This window comes from Ipomoea nil, unplaced genomic scaffold, assembly GCF_001879475.1.
Source record: "Ipomoea nil cultivar Tokyo-kokei standard unplaced genomic scaffold, Asagao_1.1 scaffold0672, whole genome shotgun sequence".
NCBI lineage: Eukaryota > Viridiplantae > Streptophyta > Magnoliopsida > Solanales > Convolvulaceae > Ipomoea > Ipomoea nil.
In genome coordinates this window covers 1,322,025-1,337,768 of record NW_017617100.1, presented here as the reverse complement: position 1 = coordinate 1,337,768, position 15,744 = coordinate 1,322,025, and the positions used below count along the sequence as shown (strand labels likewise).

Sequence of the window (15,744 nt, the reverse complement as noted above, 5' to 3'; positions counted from 1 at the left end):
CATACGACATCGGTTAAATAAAAACTGGCGTTGTATTTTTTTTATTTAATTAATACAACTTATAACGTCGGTTAGTAGGAAATAACCGACGTTTTATGTAGTTAATTTTTAAAAAAAAATTTAACATAACACGTCGATTTGTAGTTAAAAACCGACGCGTTATGTCATTAAAAAATAAAAAAAATTATGCCTACAGCCAGAGAACTGTAGCGATGGATTACTGCTAGAACAGTTTCAATTGCTGGAAAGGCAATTAGTTTTTGCCTTCTTTTTCACCTACACTTGCTAACAGAAGAAATTCCATTTACATATAATTTCCTTTGTTGCTAGGAAGATGATGACAAATAACACCAATGAAGCTAGCAAAAGAATTCTGATATACTAATGCAGTTATGCCAAATGTCTTGGGGCATTTACAACTTCAGAATGATACTTGTCTTGATCCAGATTAAGGATTATTTTTCCCAGTGTCACTGTGCCCTTCATATCTATATGAGTAGTTCAAATTCCTTCAATGAAGAAAGTAGCATATTAACATGGCATCAGCTTCTCAGTCTACTCTAACTTCAAAGGCTAAGATCATAATTTCCAAAACCACATTGAGTTTCCCCACATTTCTATGCATGCAAGCCTAAGATAACAATAGAATTAAGCAGCAGTGTACACCACCGATCTCCAAAAGAGCCTTAATTAATCAAAATCAGTATAAGAAACTAAGCATAAAAAAATGAACACCGCAACAGCAATATAATGAACTAACAATTAGTCTTACATGAGAAATACTTTCATGTATGGCAGCTCTCTCACGTAATAACTGATCTCTTGGAGACATGCTCCCTGCCTGCTTAAATAAAAATCTTAGATTAATAAGACAAAACACTTGCATCCATTAGAAAACTTAAAACTCGAAATACTCACCTTGGAGGTGTTTGGCAATTAGCTGATAGCTGATAGCTGGTTGAGTTAACTGATAACTAATAGCTGATTGTGTTAGTTGTTTGACCACCTGATTATATTAGCTGGTTATAGAAAAGTGTTTGGTAAATTAGCTGTTTATTTTTAGCTGATTATATGTAAAATGACCTATAAGGGTATTGTGTTAATTTTTTAATTCTTTAGTCATATTTACCATTTTTTTAATTCTTTAGTTACATTTACAATTTTTATTATTATTATTATTATTATTAAATGTAAGCTGAAACCACCACCGTACTTTTATTATTATTATTATTATTATTATTATTATTATTATTATTATTAACCATTTGACCAAACCCACACTCATTCAGTCATTTGTAAACCAAAGCCCTACCCGTTTCTTCTACCCCAAATCAGACGCCCAAATCCCTACCCATTTCTTCTGCCCCAAATCAGACACGAAGAGGAGCAGTGGAGATCAATCAAGAAACCCACAGTACATTTGTATTTTCTTCTACACCAAATCAGACGCAAAGAGGAGAAGAGGAGCAGTGGAGGAGGCAAGAATCAGAGGCGAGAGACGGTGGGAAAGAAAAAATGGCAAGAATCAGATGGCAACGAAGATGAAGATGAGTCATTAGTCGTTTCCATTGTTGTTGGTGTTTTTTTTTTAAAAAAAAAAAAAATCAGTGATGGGTTGAATATGAAAGAAGCAGTTGCGAGATGAGAAGATGCAGATGGGAAGAAGGGATGCGAATGAGAGAGATGAGATTTCTCAGATTAGGGAGATGATTTACATGGATTGAAATGTCATTTTACAAATAAATTGCAAGCAGCTGATGAAAAACGCTGCTAACACCAGCGTTTTGTATTTTGGCTGATTGGCCCAATCAGCCATTTACCAAACACTCAAAAATAGCTTATTGACTGGTCAATCAGCTATTTTTAGTCAAATTAGCTAATTTTTGACTGATAAGCCAATAACCAAACACCCCCCTTGTATTCACTAATATCATCTCTTACAGAACTAAGAAGTTCCGCATGTTCCCACATTGAGCTTATATTCCCTTTAATACGTCTAAACTCCTGAATACAATCATGGAGTCAGTACAAGAGAAATGATAACCAGAAACCTTAATATTACTTTAATATTACTACATACGTTTTTCTTTTTCTTCTTCAATTGCTAATGTAGATAATAATTATTAAAAAAAAAAAAAACAGTAACATGTGGCTAACTTAGCCGTGGAATTCTAGAGGATCAATATAATGAGCTAATGGGAAAGCCTTTGCACAATCAAATCCTACCTGATCTATTAAATATGGGTTTGTGATCACCTAGCCTCTTTTTCTGTATGCTTCACGAACTTCTTCACACGAATTACAACAATTATCATCTGACTGCAAAAAGAATACAAGTTGATAAAGAGTGATACCTTAAGAATATACACGAATTACCCTCCTTCATGCGCTACTTCATGCACATCATGAATAATCCACACTTATTGTATTCCCACTCTTAAATAAAAAAAAAAAAAAAAAGTAATGATGACGAACAGTAGATGCCATATTAAAGAAGCCTTCGCATCTATTTTCACCGGATAGAGAATTTATCACCTTGACAAAATTTTCAATTGTCAACCATTTTGAAATCAACCTTGAAATATTAGTCCCTGACTCCCTGTGGATAAACTAAGAGCAATTTCTTTGCCAGAACAATGAAACAAGAATATACTAGAGCATGTGCTATGAAAAAAGCAGTGTAAGAATCCAAAAGAAATGTACCCATCAAGCATTATATTAAACATTCTACAAGCACCATAACTGAAAGCAATACATAATATCCGATAATCCAGAATGGCAGAGCCATGTCCCAAATTCAACACTGGATTCAAGTCTAAAAAAATCAGCCACAAACTAAAACATCTAAAGAAACAACTAGCAATAGGAATATTATCCTAAAATTTGAAAGGAGCTTATCGTAATGAGTTACGCAAGAATGTACAGTACTAACCAGAATGGCTAAAATAACAAATCGGTTGATCTTTGAAGGAACAATGGGAAATTGCTGCACATATATCTAATTTTACTCATTACAACCCACAACATCATCTCAGGTACGGACCTATGTACTCAGATCAGATCTGAGATTTATTTTAAGAAAAAAAAAAAAACAAAAAAACAAAAAACAAAAAAAAAAACAAAAAACAAAAAACAAAAAAACAAAAAACAAAAAACAAACAAAACAAAAGAAAGGACAGATCTGAGATTTACCTTTGGTGCGGCGGTGCGGCGGCAGGACGGTGTGTTGTGTGGTGGCTGTGCTGTGGTGAGAAGAAGAGGACGGCGTCGGGGGCAATGGTGACTGTGCTGGCCGGCGTGAAGGGGTGCGGTGGTGGCTGCGGTGTGCTGTGCGGTGGCTGTGCTGTGCTGAGAAGAAGAGGACGATGTCGGTGGGAGTGTGAATAGCTTTTGGCTGTGTGATGAACGGAGATTAAATGTAGGGTTTTAAAAAATATATAAAAATTATACAACGTCGGTTGTTCAACAGTCGACGATGTAGATTAATTATATAAATTAAAAATAAAAATTAATTACCTACGACATCGGCTATTCTATTAGCCGACGTCGTATGTTTATCTTTTTTATATTTTTATTTTATACTTATAACGTAGGCTATTATCTATTAGCCGACGTTAAATAATTTTTAATTAATTTTATATATTTAATTAATTTTTAACGTCGGTTATATAAATAATCGACGTTAAATGTGAATTCTGTAGTAGTGCAACAATGTAACTTCACTCCACTCCGGAGAAGCTAGGGCAACCAAGAAGAGGTACAACTAACGTTGTTAGCTACTGTTGAATATTGGTGAATAAATCGATATACAAAATATATATAAAATATATATTTGTCCCTAAAAAATAGAATTTAATTTTTAAAAAATTAATTCCAACAAATTTTGGTACAAAACCAAAATCATATATATATATATATATATATATATATATATATATATATATATATATATATATATATATATATATATATATATATATTATTAACCAACTAGGGATTTATTTTATCAAAATAATCCCACCACAACTAGTACGAAACTAGTACAAGGGATTTAATCATTCCGAGATTAATCCCACCACAAAACTAGTACAAGGATTTAACCTTTACAAGATTAATCCCACCACTTGGTGCGAAACCAAGAACAAAAACATAAAACAAGAAACGGGTTTCTAACCTGAGGTTTTAACCCAACGAGAAAGAAGAAGAAGCAGAGCTTGGTACGAAACCAATAACAAAAATATAAAACAAGATACGGGTTTCTAACCTAAGGTTTTAACCCAACGAGAAAGTAGAAGAAGCAGAGGAAGCCCGAGTTTTGTGTACACACACTCTCCTTAAAACCGATTCGCCGCCTCCCGAGAGTGCTAGGAGCGTTATGGCGTCAGTCTCCCAGGATAAAACGGATTACGACTTTGGCGTTCGAGCACTCAAACCAAAAGCTCGGCGAACAAGAACACAAGTTGAGCACTTCGATGTTTTACGGAAGATGTTGGCAGAATTTTCCCTTCGTAGCAAAAGATGAGACTTGAGAGTATATGGAGGGGAAAACCGAAAAGAAGAATTATGAGAGTTTCAATCTAGAATGTTGTGTTCTCACATTCTGCCACCACCATTGTATTCTCAAAATAATCCTCGACTATAGTTGTTTTTCTCAATTTTGTCCTAAACGACTTTGGTGACTTAATGTAGTCCCAGAGTTTTGTATTTTTACTCAATTTAGTCCCAGACTTTTGTATTTTTGCTCAATTTAGTCCTCCATTTGTTATTCTGTCTATTTGTTGTTAAATAAATAGGCACTTCAGTAATTTTAATATTAGCATCTCTTTACTCATAGACATGTGAAGTGCGAAATCTTCTTTTTTTTAACGAATTACTCTCATAATCACTCCTAAACCTATGAATATAAAATTTGATTCGTAGGCATGAGAGTAATTCTGGGTGTAATTCGTACAAGAAAGGGGGATTTCTAACTTCGCAGGTTGAAAGTAAAGAAAGGTCAATAGTAATATTATTGAATTGTCACTTTATTTAACACTAGTTTGACGGAATAACAAACGGAGGACTAAATTGAGCGAAACACAAAAGTCTGGGACTATATTAGGTCACTAAAGTCATTTAGGACGAAATTGAGAAAAACCACTATAGTCGAGGACAATTTTGGGTATTAACTCATAACATATTCATGGCACAAAAACCACCATTAATCCAATTTAAAATTGAATTAAACGTTTGAAACGGTCATACTTATTATCGAAATAATATAAACGGTCACAAAATTAATATACAATATTAATTCTTACCGACCTTAATAACCCGTGTTCAAAATACCTGAGTGACCGAGAAGTCCATACGTCTAAAATAATTCCAGCACCATCCGAAAGTCTTCCTACCGGAAGGTGCAGTTAAGCACCTGCGGTTCGAAAGATGAAATTAAGCACCTTCGGAACGGAAGATGCAAATTAAGCATCTCCCGGTACACAGCACCATTTGGTGACATAACCAATTAACCGTTAAGGCTAATTAAGCACTATGATTAGTGCTTCCTTAAACACTATAATTAGTGCATTAAAATGGACGTTCAGCACTACGAAAGTGCATCAAATAGCATTTAACAAATGCTAAAATAAAATTTGAACCTAAGTTCAATTTTTGACTTCTCTCAAATAGGTTCATTTTGAGAATTAATTTCTCATTCACCTATTATCCATTTTGAACGTACATTCTTTGTCTCACTACGAAGAACCCGAATCCATTATGACCCGACCCAAATCTGTAGTGGATCTCACATATATTTATACCACAAAATAACCACTCAGAATTTCATTTTATGCTAAAAATTCCAACAATCCCCCACATGTGAGACGTACATTATATCAAATTCTTTGTCTCACTACGAAGAACCCAAATCCATTATGACCCGACCCAAATCTGTAGTGGATCTCACATATATTTATACCACAAAATAACCACTCAGAATTTCATTTTATGCTAAAAATTCCAACAATCCCCCACATGAATGAAAAATGATTTTCGGGACGAAAAAAAAAAAGACACGAACGTGCTCAACGTTCGATCCCTGCATAGCATAGGTAGGTGTTACCCTTTGAACCTTTCCTTGTGAAGATATGTTTACTCTACTGGCTGTATGGTAGAACTTGATGTCTTTGAACCAACTGCCGTTTGTGTAGACGATGACATATCCCACACAGGAACCTCCCAACCTTTGTTCTGTTCTCATGGGTGTGCCCATTTTGGTCATGGGTCACCATCCTGGTTCTCCAAGAGTTTCTAAAGAATTGAGCCCGTCAATTCTCCTTTGAAGCGACCCCACTTCTCTCTCACATAGGTGATTCTTTTTCGAGTATCCCGCATAGTCACACATGTCAACCGACATTCAAATCATTAAAGCATCTGCGTGCTAACCTCGTACGGGAGTCACTGTTCTCATGAGGAATGGTAGGAGTCCGAGACCCCCACAGTGACACGCTTCGTTCCATAATTTAGTTGTCCCATTGCACCTAGGTGCCAGCTGGGTTAGGTGTCCACTATAGAACTTTTTATTCCATGGGCTTCAAACCCATTCCTCGCGCCAACTTCTCAACAACATCTTTGCACAACCCTTTGGTTAGCGGATCCGCTATATTGTCCTTTGACTTCACATAGTCAACCGAGACAACACCCGTTGTGAGTAGTTGATTAATGGTATTATGTCTCTGACGTATATGTCTAGACTTGCCATTATACATATGACTCTGTACTCTCCCAATTATGGCTTGATTATCGCAATGCACACTAATTGGAGGTACAGGTCTATCCTAACAAGGATATTCCTCCACAAAATGGCGTAGCCATTCAGCCTCTTCACAACATTTTTCTAAGGCTATCAGCTCAGATTCCATCGTGGATCTAGCTATCAAGGTTTGTTTCGAGGATTTCCAAGAAACGGTTGCACCGGCTAACGTAAACACGTAGCCACTCGTGGACTTAGAGTCCTTCATATCCAATATCCAATTAGCGTCGCTATACCCTTCTGATAGGAATATTTTTGTAAGTTTTGATGAGCCAAATGTATCTTTAGATCCCCTTAGTTTTTAAGTCTTTAGTACAAGCATCATAAATCAGAATATTGAAATCAGAAGGAATCTACCATAGGAAGAACAAAATTAATTTGAGAAATTAATTTTTGTCCTACGAGTATTCATCCGTGAAAGAAGCATAAAGCAATGGCGTTGCAAGGAATGATTGGATGAGCTTAATGGCGAAATGGTAGAGGTCCTTACTCTAAACGATTACACCCGAGATCGATTCCCCCCCAAGGACGTATATTTTTTTTTAAGGCAGATTTTGAAGGAGCTCGATGTGTGCTAAAAGAGCACAATGTGTTCAAAAGAGCACAATGTGTTCAAAAGAGCACAATGTGTCCGAAGGAGCACGATGCTTAATAAAGGAGCACAATGTGACCAAATCTGAAAGGAGCACAATGCTGCTAAGGAGCACAATGTTGTCTAAGAAGCACAATGTTGTCTAAGAAGCACAATGCCACCTAAGAAGCACAATGTTGTCTAAGAAGCACAATGTTGTCAGAAGAGCACAATGTTGTCTAAGAAGCACAATGCTGTCAGAAGAGCACAATGCCACCTAAGAAGCACAATGTTGTCTAAGAAGCACAATGTTGTCAGAAGAGCACAATGTTGTCAGAAGAGCACGATGTGTCTAAAAGAGCACAATGTGTGCTAAAGGAGCACGATGTGTCCGAAGGAGCACGATGCTTAATAAAGGAGCACAATGTGACCAAATCTGAAAGGAGCACAATGCTGCTAAAGAGCACAATGTGAAGGAGCACAATGCTACCTAAGAAGCACAATGTTGTCTAAGAAGCACAATGTTGTCTAAGAAGCACAATGCCACCTAAGAAGCACAATGTTGTCTAAGAAGCACAATGTTGTCAGAAGAGCACAATGTTGTCTAAGAAGCACAATGCTGTCAGAAGAGCACAATGCCACCTAAGAAGCACAATGTTGTCTAAGAAGCACAATGTTGTCAGAAGAGCACAATGTATCGAAAGAAGCACAATGTTCAAAGTCAAGGAGCACGATGTTCAAGTCAAAGGAGCACAATGTGGCAAAAGAGCAAGATGATCAGAAATTGGATAAATTCGAAGGAATTTACTCCAAGCCCACCCACATGCCACAAGACTCCAAAATTGCCTGAAAGACATTTGATCAGAACGGAAAAATATTTATGAAGGCATGAATATAAAAACTTATCCTAGAAATAAATTCTATCAGATGAATTTATTTCAAATATTCGTTGGATATTCAAATTGACAATTAAAGTAATATTTTTAGAAACAACTAGAAAATCAAAGTTGTGCTAAAGAATTACTTTGTCAGGCAAGTTGACAAATCAAATCAAAATTGAAGATCTACTACTGTCAACAATATCATGCTATGAAGATTCAAATTTCAAATATCAAATTATCCCACTCCAACGGATATATTTGATTGACTATAAAAAGCCATGAAGACTTGAAGACAAAGAGCGTGAGAAGAGATAGAGAAAAACGAGATAGAAGTGCAATACAAGTGCAAAATTCAAAAGTGCTAGTGCTCAAAATATTCTAAGAGACTTAGTCTGAATAGTCTCAAATCTAGTTGGAGAGAGAAATACAAATCCTTGTATTTGTAAATTGTAGAAAGAGTATAGCTGTGTGCAAAATACTCTAGTGAGTGTAGCTGTGTGCAAAACACTCGTAGTTGCTAAGTGTAGCTGTGTGCAAGACACTTAGTTGGCGTTGAGTATAGCTGTGTGCGAAATACTCGGGAGTTGAGTATAGCTGTGTGCGAAATACTCGGAGTTGAGTGTAGCTGTGTGCGAGACACTCGGAGCAGGGTGTAGCTGTGTGCAAGACATCCGGAAGAAGTGCCTGTGTAGCACTTGTTCACTATTGTAACTGTGTGTGGAAAATAGTGAATTTCTCCTAGACATGAAAGGAGAAAAGTGGAGTAGGAAGATTACGCCACTTCCGAACCACTATAAATTGCCTCTCTCATTTACATACCGCACTTACATTATTTGCTATATCTATCTATCTATCTCATCCGACTAACCCGTTTACTATTCACAGTTAATCTTAATCATCCGGGTTTAGTGTGCTTTCACGTATGCATGTGACTCGAACTTTTCGAGCTTAAATATTGAATTATTCTAAGCAAGTTTGACGTGTTGCATGTAACATTCATCACACGGTCGACGTGTTACGATATTTATTTACAATCTTGAATATTGTTATTATATATTGAGTGCACCATCTCCTTTATATATTCAAGATATCTCTGTCACTTTACATATCATTTGTACCTATCTTACTTATACTTGCACACTTAATTTACTAGTTGGGCATAACTCTTTACTATTATTCCGCTGTGCAGTACAAACTTGCTCTATTTACTTGTTACTTAGAGTTGAAGTTACCAAAGAGTTACTTGATTTGAAAAAGCTTGAAAGTCTATTCACCCCCCCCCCCTCTAGACTTTCACCACCCTATCGGGACCAACAATTGGTATCAGAGCGGTTGTCTATTTGAGTCAATTTTGACTGCTAGACAGATCTCGAAAAATCAAGATGATGAAAAGAGATAATGCTCTTGCCCAAAATTTATTATTTTCCTTAGAAAAATTTGACGATTGGAAAATTCGCATGCAGGTACATTTATCCGCATTACATGATGAAATGTGGGAAGTGGTTACGAGTGGTCCTATTGAGATTTTGCAAGTCAACACTTCATCCGAACAAACAAGTGAGACTCCGCAATACATTCCAAAACCAAAAGTGGAATGGTCTCGTGAAGATAGAACAAGAAATAACTTGGACAATATTGCCAAGGATATTTTGTTTAAATCTATCAATGACACGATATTTCCAAAAGTTTGAAAGTGTCAATCCGCGAAGGAAGTATGGGAAACGCTCATTCAAATTGGTGAAGGAGACGAACAAGAAAAGGATAATAAACTCACTATAGCATTAAAGAAATTCGAGGATTTCAAAATGCTAACCGGCGAGAATATTACCGACATGGAAACAAGATTTGCCAAAATCTTAGGAGAGATTAATGATCTTGGAAAAGATATTAATCAAAAAGAAATCTCACTTAAAATTCTACGTGGTCTACCATCTACATGGGACATGAAGGTCACAGCCATGAGAGATCATAGGGATCTAAAAACCCTATCAACCGATAAGCTCTTTAGTGATCTAAAAGCTTATGAATTTGAGATGAAATCAAGATTAGAGGAAGATCATGAAGAAAAGAACAACGCGCTTATAGCCGAGCAACCATCAACCTCAAGGTCAGTACAAAATGTTGAATTATTGCCTAATGATCAATTTGCTCTCTTTGTCAAGAAATTCAGGAAATTCATGAAGAGAAGCAACTACAAGAAAAATCCACAAGGGAAATCGTGGAATACAACGAAGAATTCGAAGAAAGAAATTATTGAGGAAGATTCAAATTTGTGTTACAACTGTAGAAAACCGGGACACTTTGCAGCAAGTTGTCCATATCCCAAGGTGAGTAAAAGTCAGTACACAAATGTTACTAACCCTCAACAGGAAGAATTCAAGCCCAAAGATAAAAGATTAAAAGAAAGAAGAAAAGCACTCATCAGTGACCCACTTGAAATAAGTGAGTCAGAAGAATCTTCAAGTGATGAAAGTGACACCTCAAAGGATGACAATGCAATGTTTTGCATGAGCATCTCCAACAACACACCACACGAGGACATGTGTCTTATGGCTAATGGACATGAAGAAAATGAGGTAACATCTAAATCTTATGGCTCTGTTAATTCTTCATTTTCTAGAGAGTCCCTCTTTCACTTAATGGAAGAATGTCAAACCGTAATGGACACTCACTCTCAACTCAAAGAGCGCAATAATCATCTGATTCTTGAAAAAGATCAATTAAATGAAAAATTGCAAAATGCTCTACTTGAAGTGAAAGACTTGAAAGATAAAATTATTTGTCTTCAAGAAGAGTGTAAATCAAGGGAAGTGAGAGAACACAACCTCAGAGAGGTTATAGCAACATTTACGCATTCATCCAAAATAATGGACAAAATGGTAAATATGCAAAAACCCTCAAGTGATAAAACCGGACTTGGTTATGATCCATCGTGTTCTCAAGCCTCCGAGAAATTGACCAATTCTACTACTACTTTAAGTAATAAAGTTCAAGTAGTAAAATTTGTAAAAGGTCAAGAAAGCACAGTGAGACAAGGAATTGGTTACCAAACTGATGTCAAAATTAAAACTGTTGGACCAAAGCCTCAAAGAAATAATATTTCGTCCAAACAGTACACTAAAAGACAAAAGTTTGTTCCTAAATGGAAATACACCAATGAGTCTAGTGCACAAAGTCCTCATAGGAAAATGGGAAGAAATCCGAGGATTGGGGCAGGGAGACTCTATCCCTCTAAACAAGATTGGTTTGGAAATATTAAACCATGGACTAAGTCCAGATTTAATGCTTATCACAGGCCCAAACAATCTATATTATCCCACGTGCCAAGAAATCGAGTCAATTTTCAAAAACCGGCACAAAAAATGTTTTCAAAAATTAAATATGATTATAATGTGTTTAATGGTTACCAATCACCTAAACTTAGATCAGTGAGTACAAGGTGGATTTGGGTACCAAAAATGACTAAAACACCCAAGGACCCAAGTCAAGTTGGGTACCTAAAAATGTTTAATTCATTTGCAGGAAGTTTGGTACTTCGATAGTGGATGTTCTAGACACATGACTGGAAATAAATCAAGTCTTGTGAATCTTAAAAATATCGAAGGACCAAAAGTCGTATTCGGTGGAAATGAACGATACGGCATAACAAAAGGAATCGGTACAATATTTCGAAATGGTTTGAAAATCGAAGATGTATCCTTTGTTGAAGGTCTAAAATTCAACTTGTTAAGTACAAGTCAATTTTGTGACAAAGGATATCTAGTAGAGTTCTTCAAAGAGAAGTGCCAAGTGAAAAATAATTCCACAGGAGAAGTTGTTCACGAAGGAATAAGAAAGAAAAATATGTACGTTGTGGATTGGAACACAACAAAAGAATCAGTGTGTCTACTAGCAAACAACTCACACGCAACAAGTTGGGAATGGCACAAGAAGTTGAATCATCTAAACTTCAAGACTATCAACAAGCTAGCAAGAAACAAATTAGTTGAAGGTCTACCCGACATTGTCTACAAGAAAGATCAAATATGTGATGCTTGCCAAAGAGGAAAGCAAGTCAAGTCATCTTTCAAATCCAAAGCTCAAGAATCTACAACAAGACCGCTAAGTCTACTACACATGGATCTATTTGGTCCAGTAGACCCAGCAAGTCTAAGTGGTAAGAAATATACACTAGTTGTTGTTGATGACTTTTCCAGGTACACATGGACAATATTTCTCAAAAAGAAAAATGAAGTGGAGCAAAAGTTGCCAGAGCTACTGAAGCTACTACAAAATGAGAAAGACTTGAAAATTGCAAAAATCCGAACGGATCGTGGAACTGAGTTCGTGAATCAAGTGATTGAAGCCTACTGCAATTCCCAAGGAATTCTACATCAACTATCTGCTGCACGTACACCTCAACAAAACGGTGTAGCCGAAAGAAGAAATAGAACGCTAAAAGAAGCCGCACGAGTGATGATTACGTCAGCCGAGCTACCTAAAAGATATTGGGCTGAAGTAATCAACACCGCTTGCTACACACAAAATCGGAGCTTGATACATAAGTCTTACAATAAGACTCCGTACGAATTATGGAAAGGGAGAAAACCTAAACTCAACTATTTCCATACTTTTGGTATCAAATGTTTTATTCTTAATAATGGAAAAACATATCTAAAGACTTTTGATGAGCATGCAGATGAAGGAATATTTTTGGGATATTCATCTACCAGTAAAGCATTCAGAGTATTGAACAAGAAATCAATGGTGGTAGAAGAATCAATTCATGTCACATTTGATGAAACTCATATGAAGGAAACCCAAAGCAACAAAAATGATCAGGAGATTTGTCAAGTTGAAAAATCATTTAATGATGCTGACATATCTTTTAAAGATCAAATTGTACAGGGTATGGAGCAATTGGACATTGATTGCAATAGTGAAGGACACGTGGAAGCCAATGAAGATGCACACGTGGAAAATCAGAACTCTCAAGTCAATATACAAATTGGAGATCAATCTGATGAGCAAAATGTGTCTACCTCCAACTTACCTACTGAGCAAGGAAACGTGGGAAGCCCATGCAACCTACAACCCGACTTGAGATGGCTCAAAAATCACCCTCCAGAGCTAGTGATTGGAGATCCACGAGAAGGAGTAAAAACAAGGTCCTCAAGTATAAATTCTTTATTCTCTTGTTTTCTTTCTCAGGTGGAGCCCACAAGCATTGAAGAAGCACTAAGTGATCCAGATTGGATCAATGCAATGCAAGAAGAGCTTGAACAGTTTAAGAGAAATGACGTATGGGAATTAGTTCCAAGACCTGAAAATTACAATGTAATTGGAACAAAATGGGTCTTTCGGAATAAAGCTAATGAGGATGGAATCGTCATTCGAAATAAAGCACGTTTAGTGGCAAAAGGATATTCACAAGAAGAAGGCATAGATTTCGATGAAACGTTTGCACCCGTTGCAAGACTAGAAGCCATCAGAATATTTCTAGCTTATGCCGCATACAAGAATTTTACTGTCTATCAAATGGACGTGAAAAGTGCATTTTTAAACGGATTACTTGAAGAGGAAGTCTACGTTGAGCAACCTCCCGGTTTCGAGGTAAAAGGTGATATTAATAAGGTCTACAGATTAAAAAAGGCGTTATATGGGTTAAAACAAGCACCGAGAGCTTGGTATGACACCCTATCAACGTTCCTAATTAACTGTGGTTTCACAAAAGGCCTTGTTGATAAAACCTTATTTAGAATTCAAGAAAATGATCACATTTTATTGGTACAAATTTATGTTGATGATATTATCTTTGGAAGTACTAATAAAATTCTTTGTGAGAAATTTTCTAAGCTCATGCAGAATAAGTTTGAGATGAGCATGATGGGAGAATTGAATTACTTTCTTGGACTACAAGTAAAGCAACTCAGCGAAGGAATATTCATCAATCAGGCCAAGTACACAAAAGATCTGATAAGGAAATTTGGTCAAGATGGAAAATCCTCAATCAAGATCCCGATGAGCACATCTTTATGATTAGATAAAGATGATGAAGGCAAGGATGTTGACGAAACAAAATATCGAGGAATGATTGGATCATTACTATACCTCACTGCAAGTCGACCAGATATATCTTACTCAGTGGAAGTATGTGCTAGGTTCCAGTCAAAGCCAAAAGAGAGTCATCTTCTTGCTACCAAGAAAATCATCCGATACTTAAAAGGAACAGTCAATGTGGGATTATGGTATCCCAAAGAAGGTAATTTTACACTAACTGGTTTCTCAGATGCAGATTTTGCAGGATGTAAAATCGATCGCAAAAGTACCTCAGGAACGTGCCAGTTCTTAGGGGGAAGGTTGGTTTCATGGTTCAGCAAAAAGCAAAACTCCATAGCTACAAGTACAGCCGAAGCTGAATATATAGCTGCTGGAAGTTGTTGTGCGCAAATTCTTTGGATGAAACAACAGCTGAAAGATTATGGCGTGAATTGTGAAAATGTCAATATATTGTGTGACAATACAAGTGCTATTGCCATAACACATAATCCCGTGTTACATTCAAGAACTAAACACATTGATGTGAGACATCATTTTATCCGGGATCATGTTGAAAAGAAGGAATTATCAATTGAATATATCCCGACCGAGAATCAATTAGCTGATATTCTCACAAAGCCTCTGTGTGAATCAAGATTTTCGAAATTGAGACACGAGATGGGCATGATTGAATTGAGCTAAGTTTCTAAACTCTATTCTAATTATAAGCTCAATTTTTCATCTGATATTTCGACACTTTATCTGATTTAAATTTTCGTGCCTATGTGTCACACATGCAAAAAATGTCACATATTTTTAAAGTCCACCTATATCTATTAAATGGTGTTAAAGCACATAGTGCTTATATATCTTTCTAACCGTATATCTATATACATATATACAAGTAGAAATCATTTAGATATGCCAAATCTTACCATTTAAGAGTGATAAGATGGTGTGATGATAGAATGTCTTAAATGAGAACACCTTTTTATGGTAGTTGTGCACAATAAATAGTCTAGAAAGAATAGATTTCTCTTTCTTCCATCTACATAAAAACGTGTAGATTCATACATATTATTTTCGAACAGATTTAGTGCTCTTTAAATTTTATTTCAGGTAAAATCAGTCCGAGTATCTAAATTTTTGGCGCCACATCAGCAGACAAATTGGATGGAGAATATATAACCTAAACTAACTATCAGTTAGGTCCAAGGTTGGAAGCTATTGGAATATCAAAAATACCCCTCACTTATTAAAAGTCAACATTTAATTGTGAGGATATTTGTGTAAAGACACCTCTTTTCTACCCAATCGGTTGGAGAAGCCACCATCACACTCAAATTTTCAAAAGCCTTTCATCTTCCATAGCCGAAATACAAACCTCTTCTTCCAAAAATTCTCAATCCCTCAAATCTCCTAAAAATATCAATCGCATTATGGCCACCATTGGAGATACAAGCTCACAACCGAATGAAGAACAC

General features: G+C 36.2%; 1 long non-coding RNA gene across 2 annotated transcripts; it reads right to left on the bottom strand.

Moving 5' to 3' along the window:
- Positions 1–412: 412 nt before the first annotated feature.
- On the bottom strand, positions 413–3,388 carry LOC109174903. Of its 2 annotated transcripts, XR_002053201.1 has the most exons (5): positions 3,193–3,388; positions 2,227–2,319; positions 919–974; positions 773–841; positions 413–509 (listed from the first exon to the last, which is right to left on the bottom strand). It is a non-coding gene; the product is annotated as an uncharacterized LOC109174903 (long non-coding RNA). The 2 variants fall into 2 exon arrangements; XR_002053200.1 differs by lacking the exon at positions 919–974.
- Positions 3,389–15,744: the final 12,356 nt, after the last annotated feature.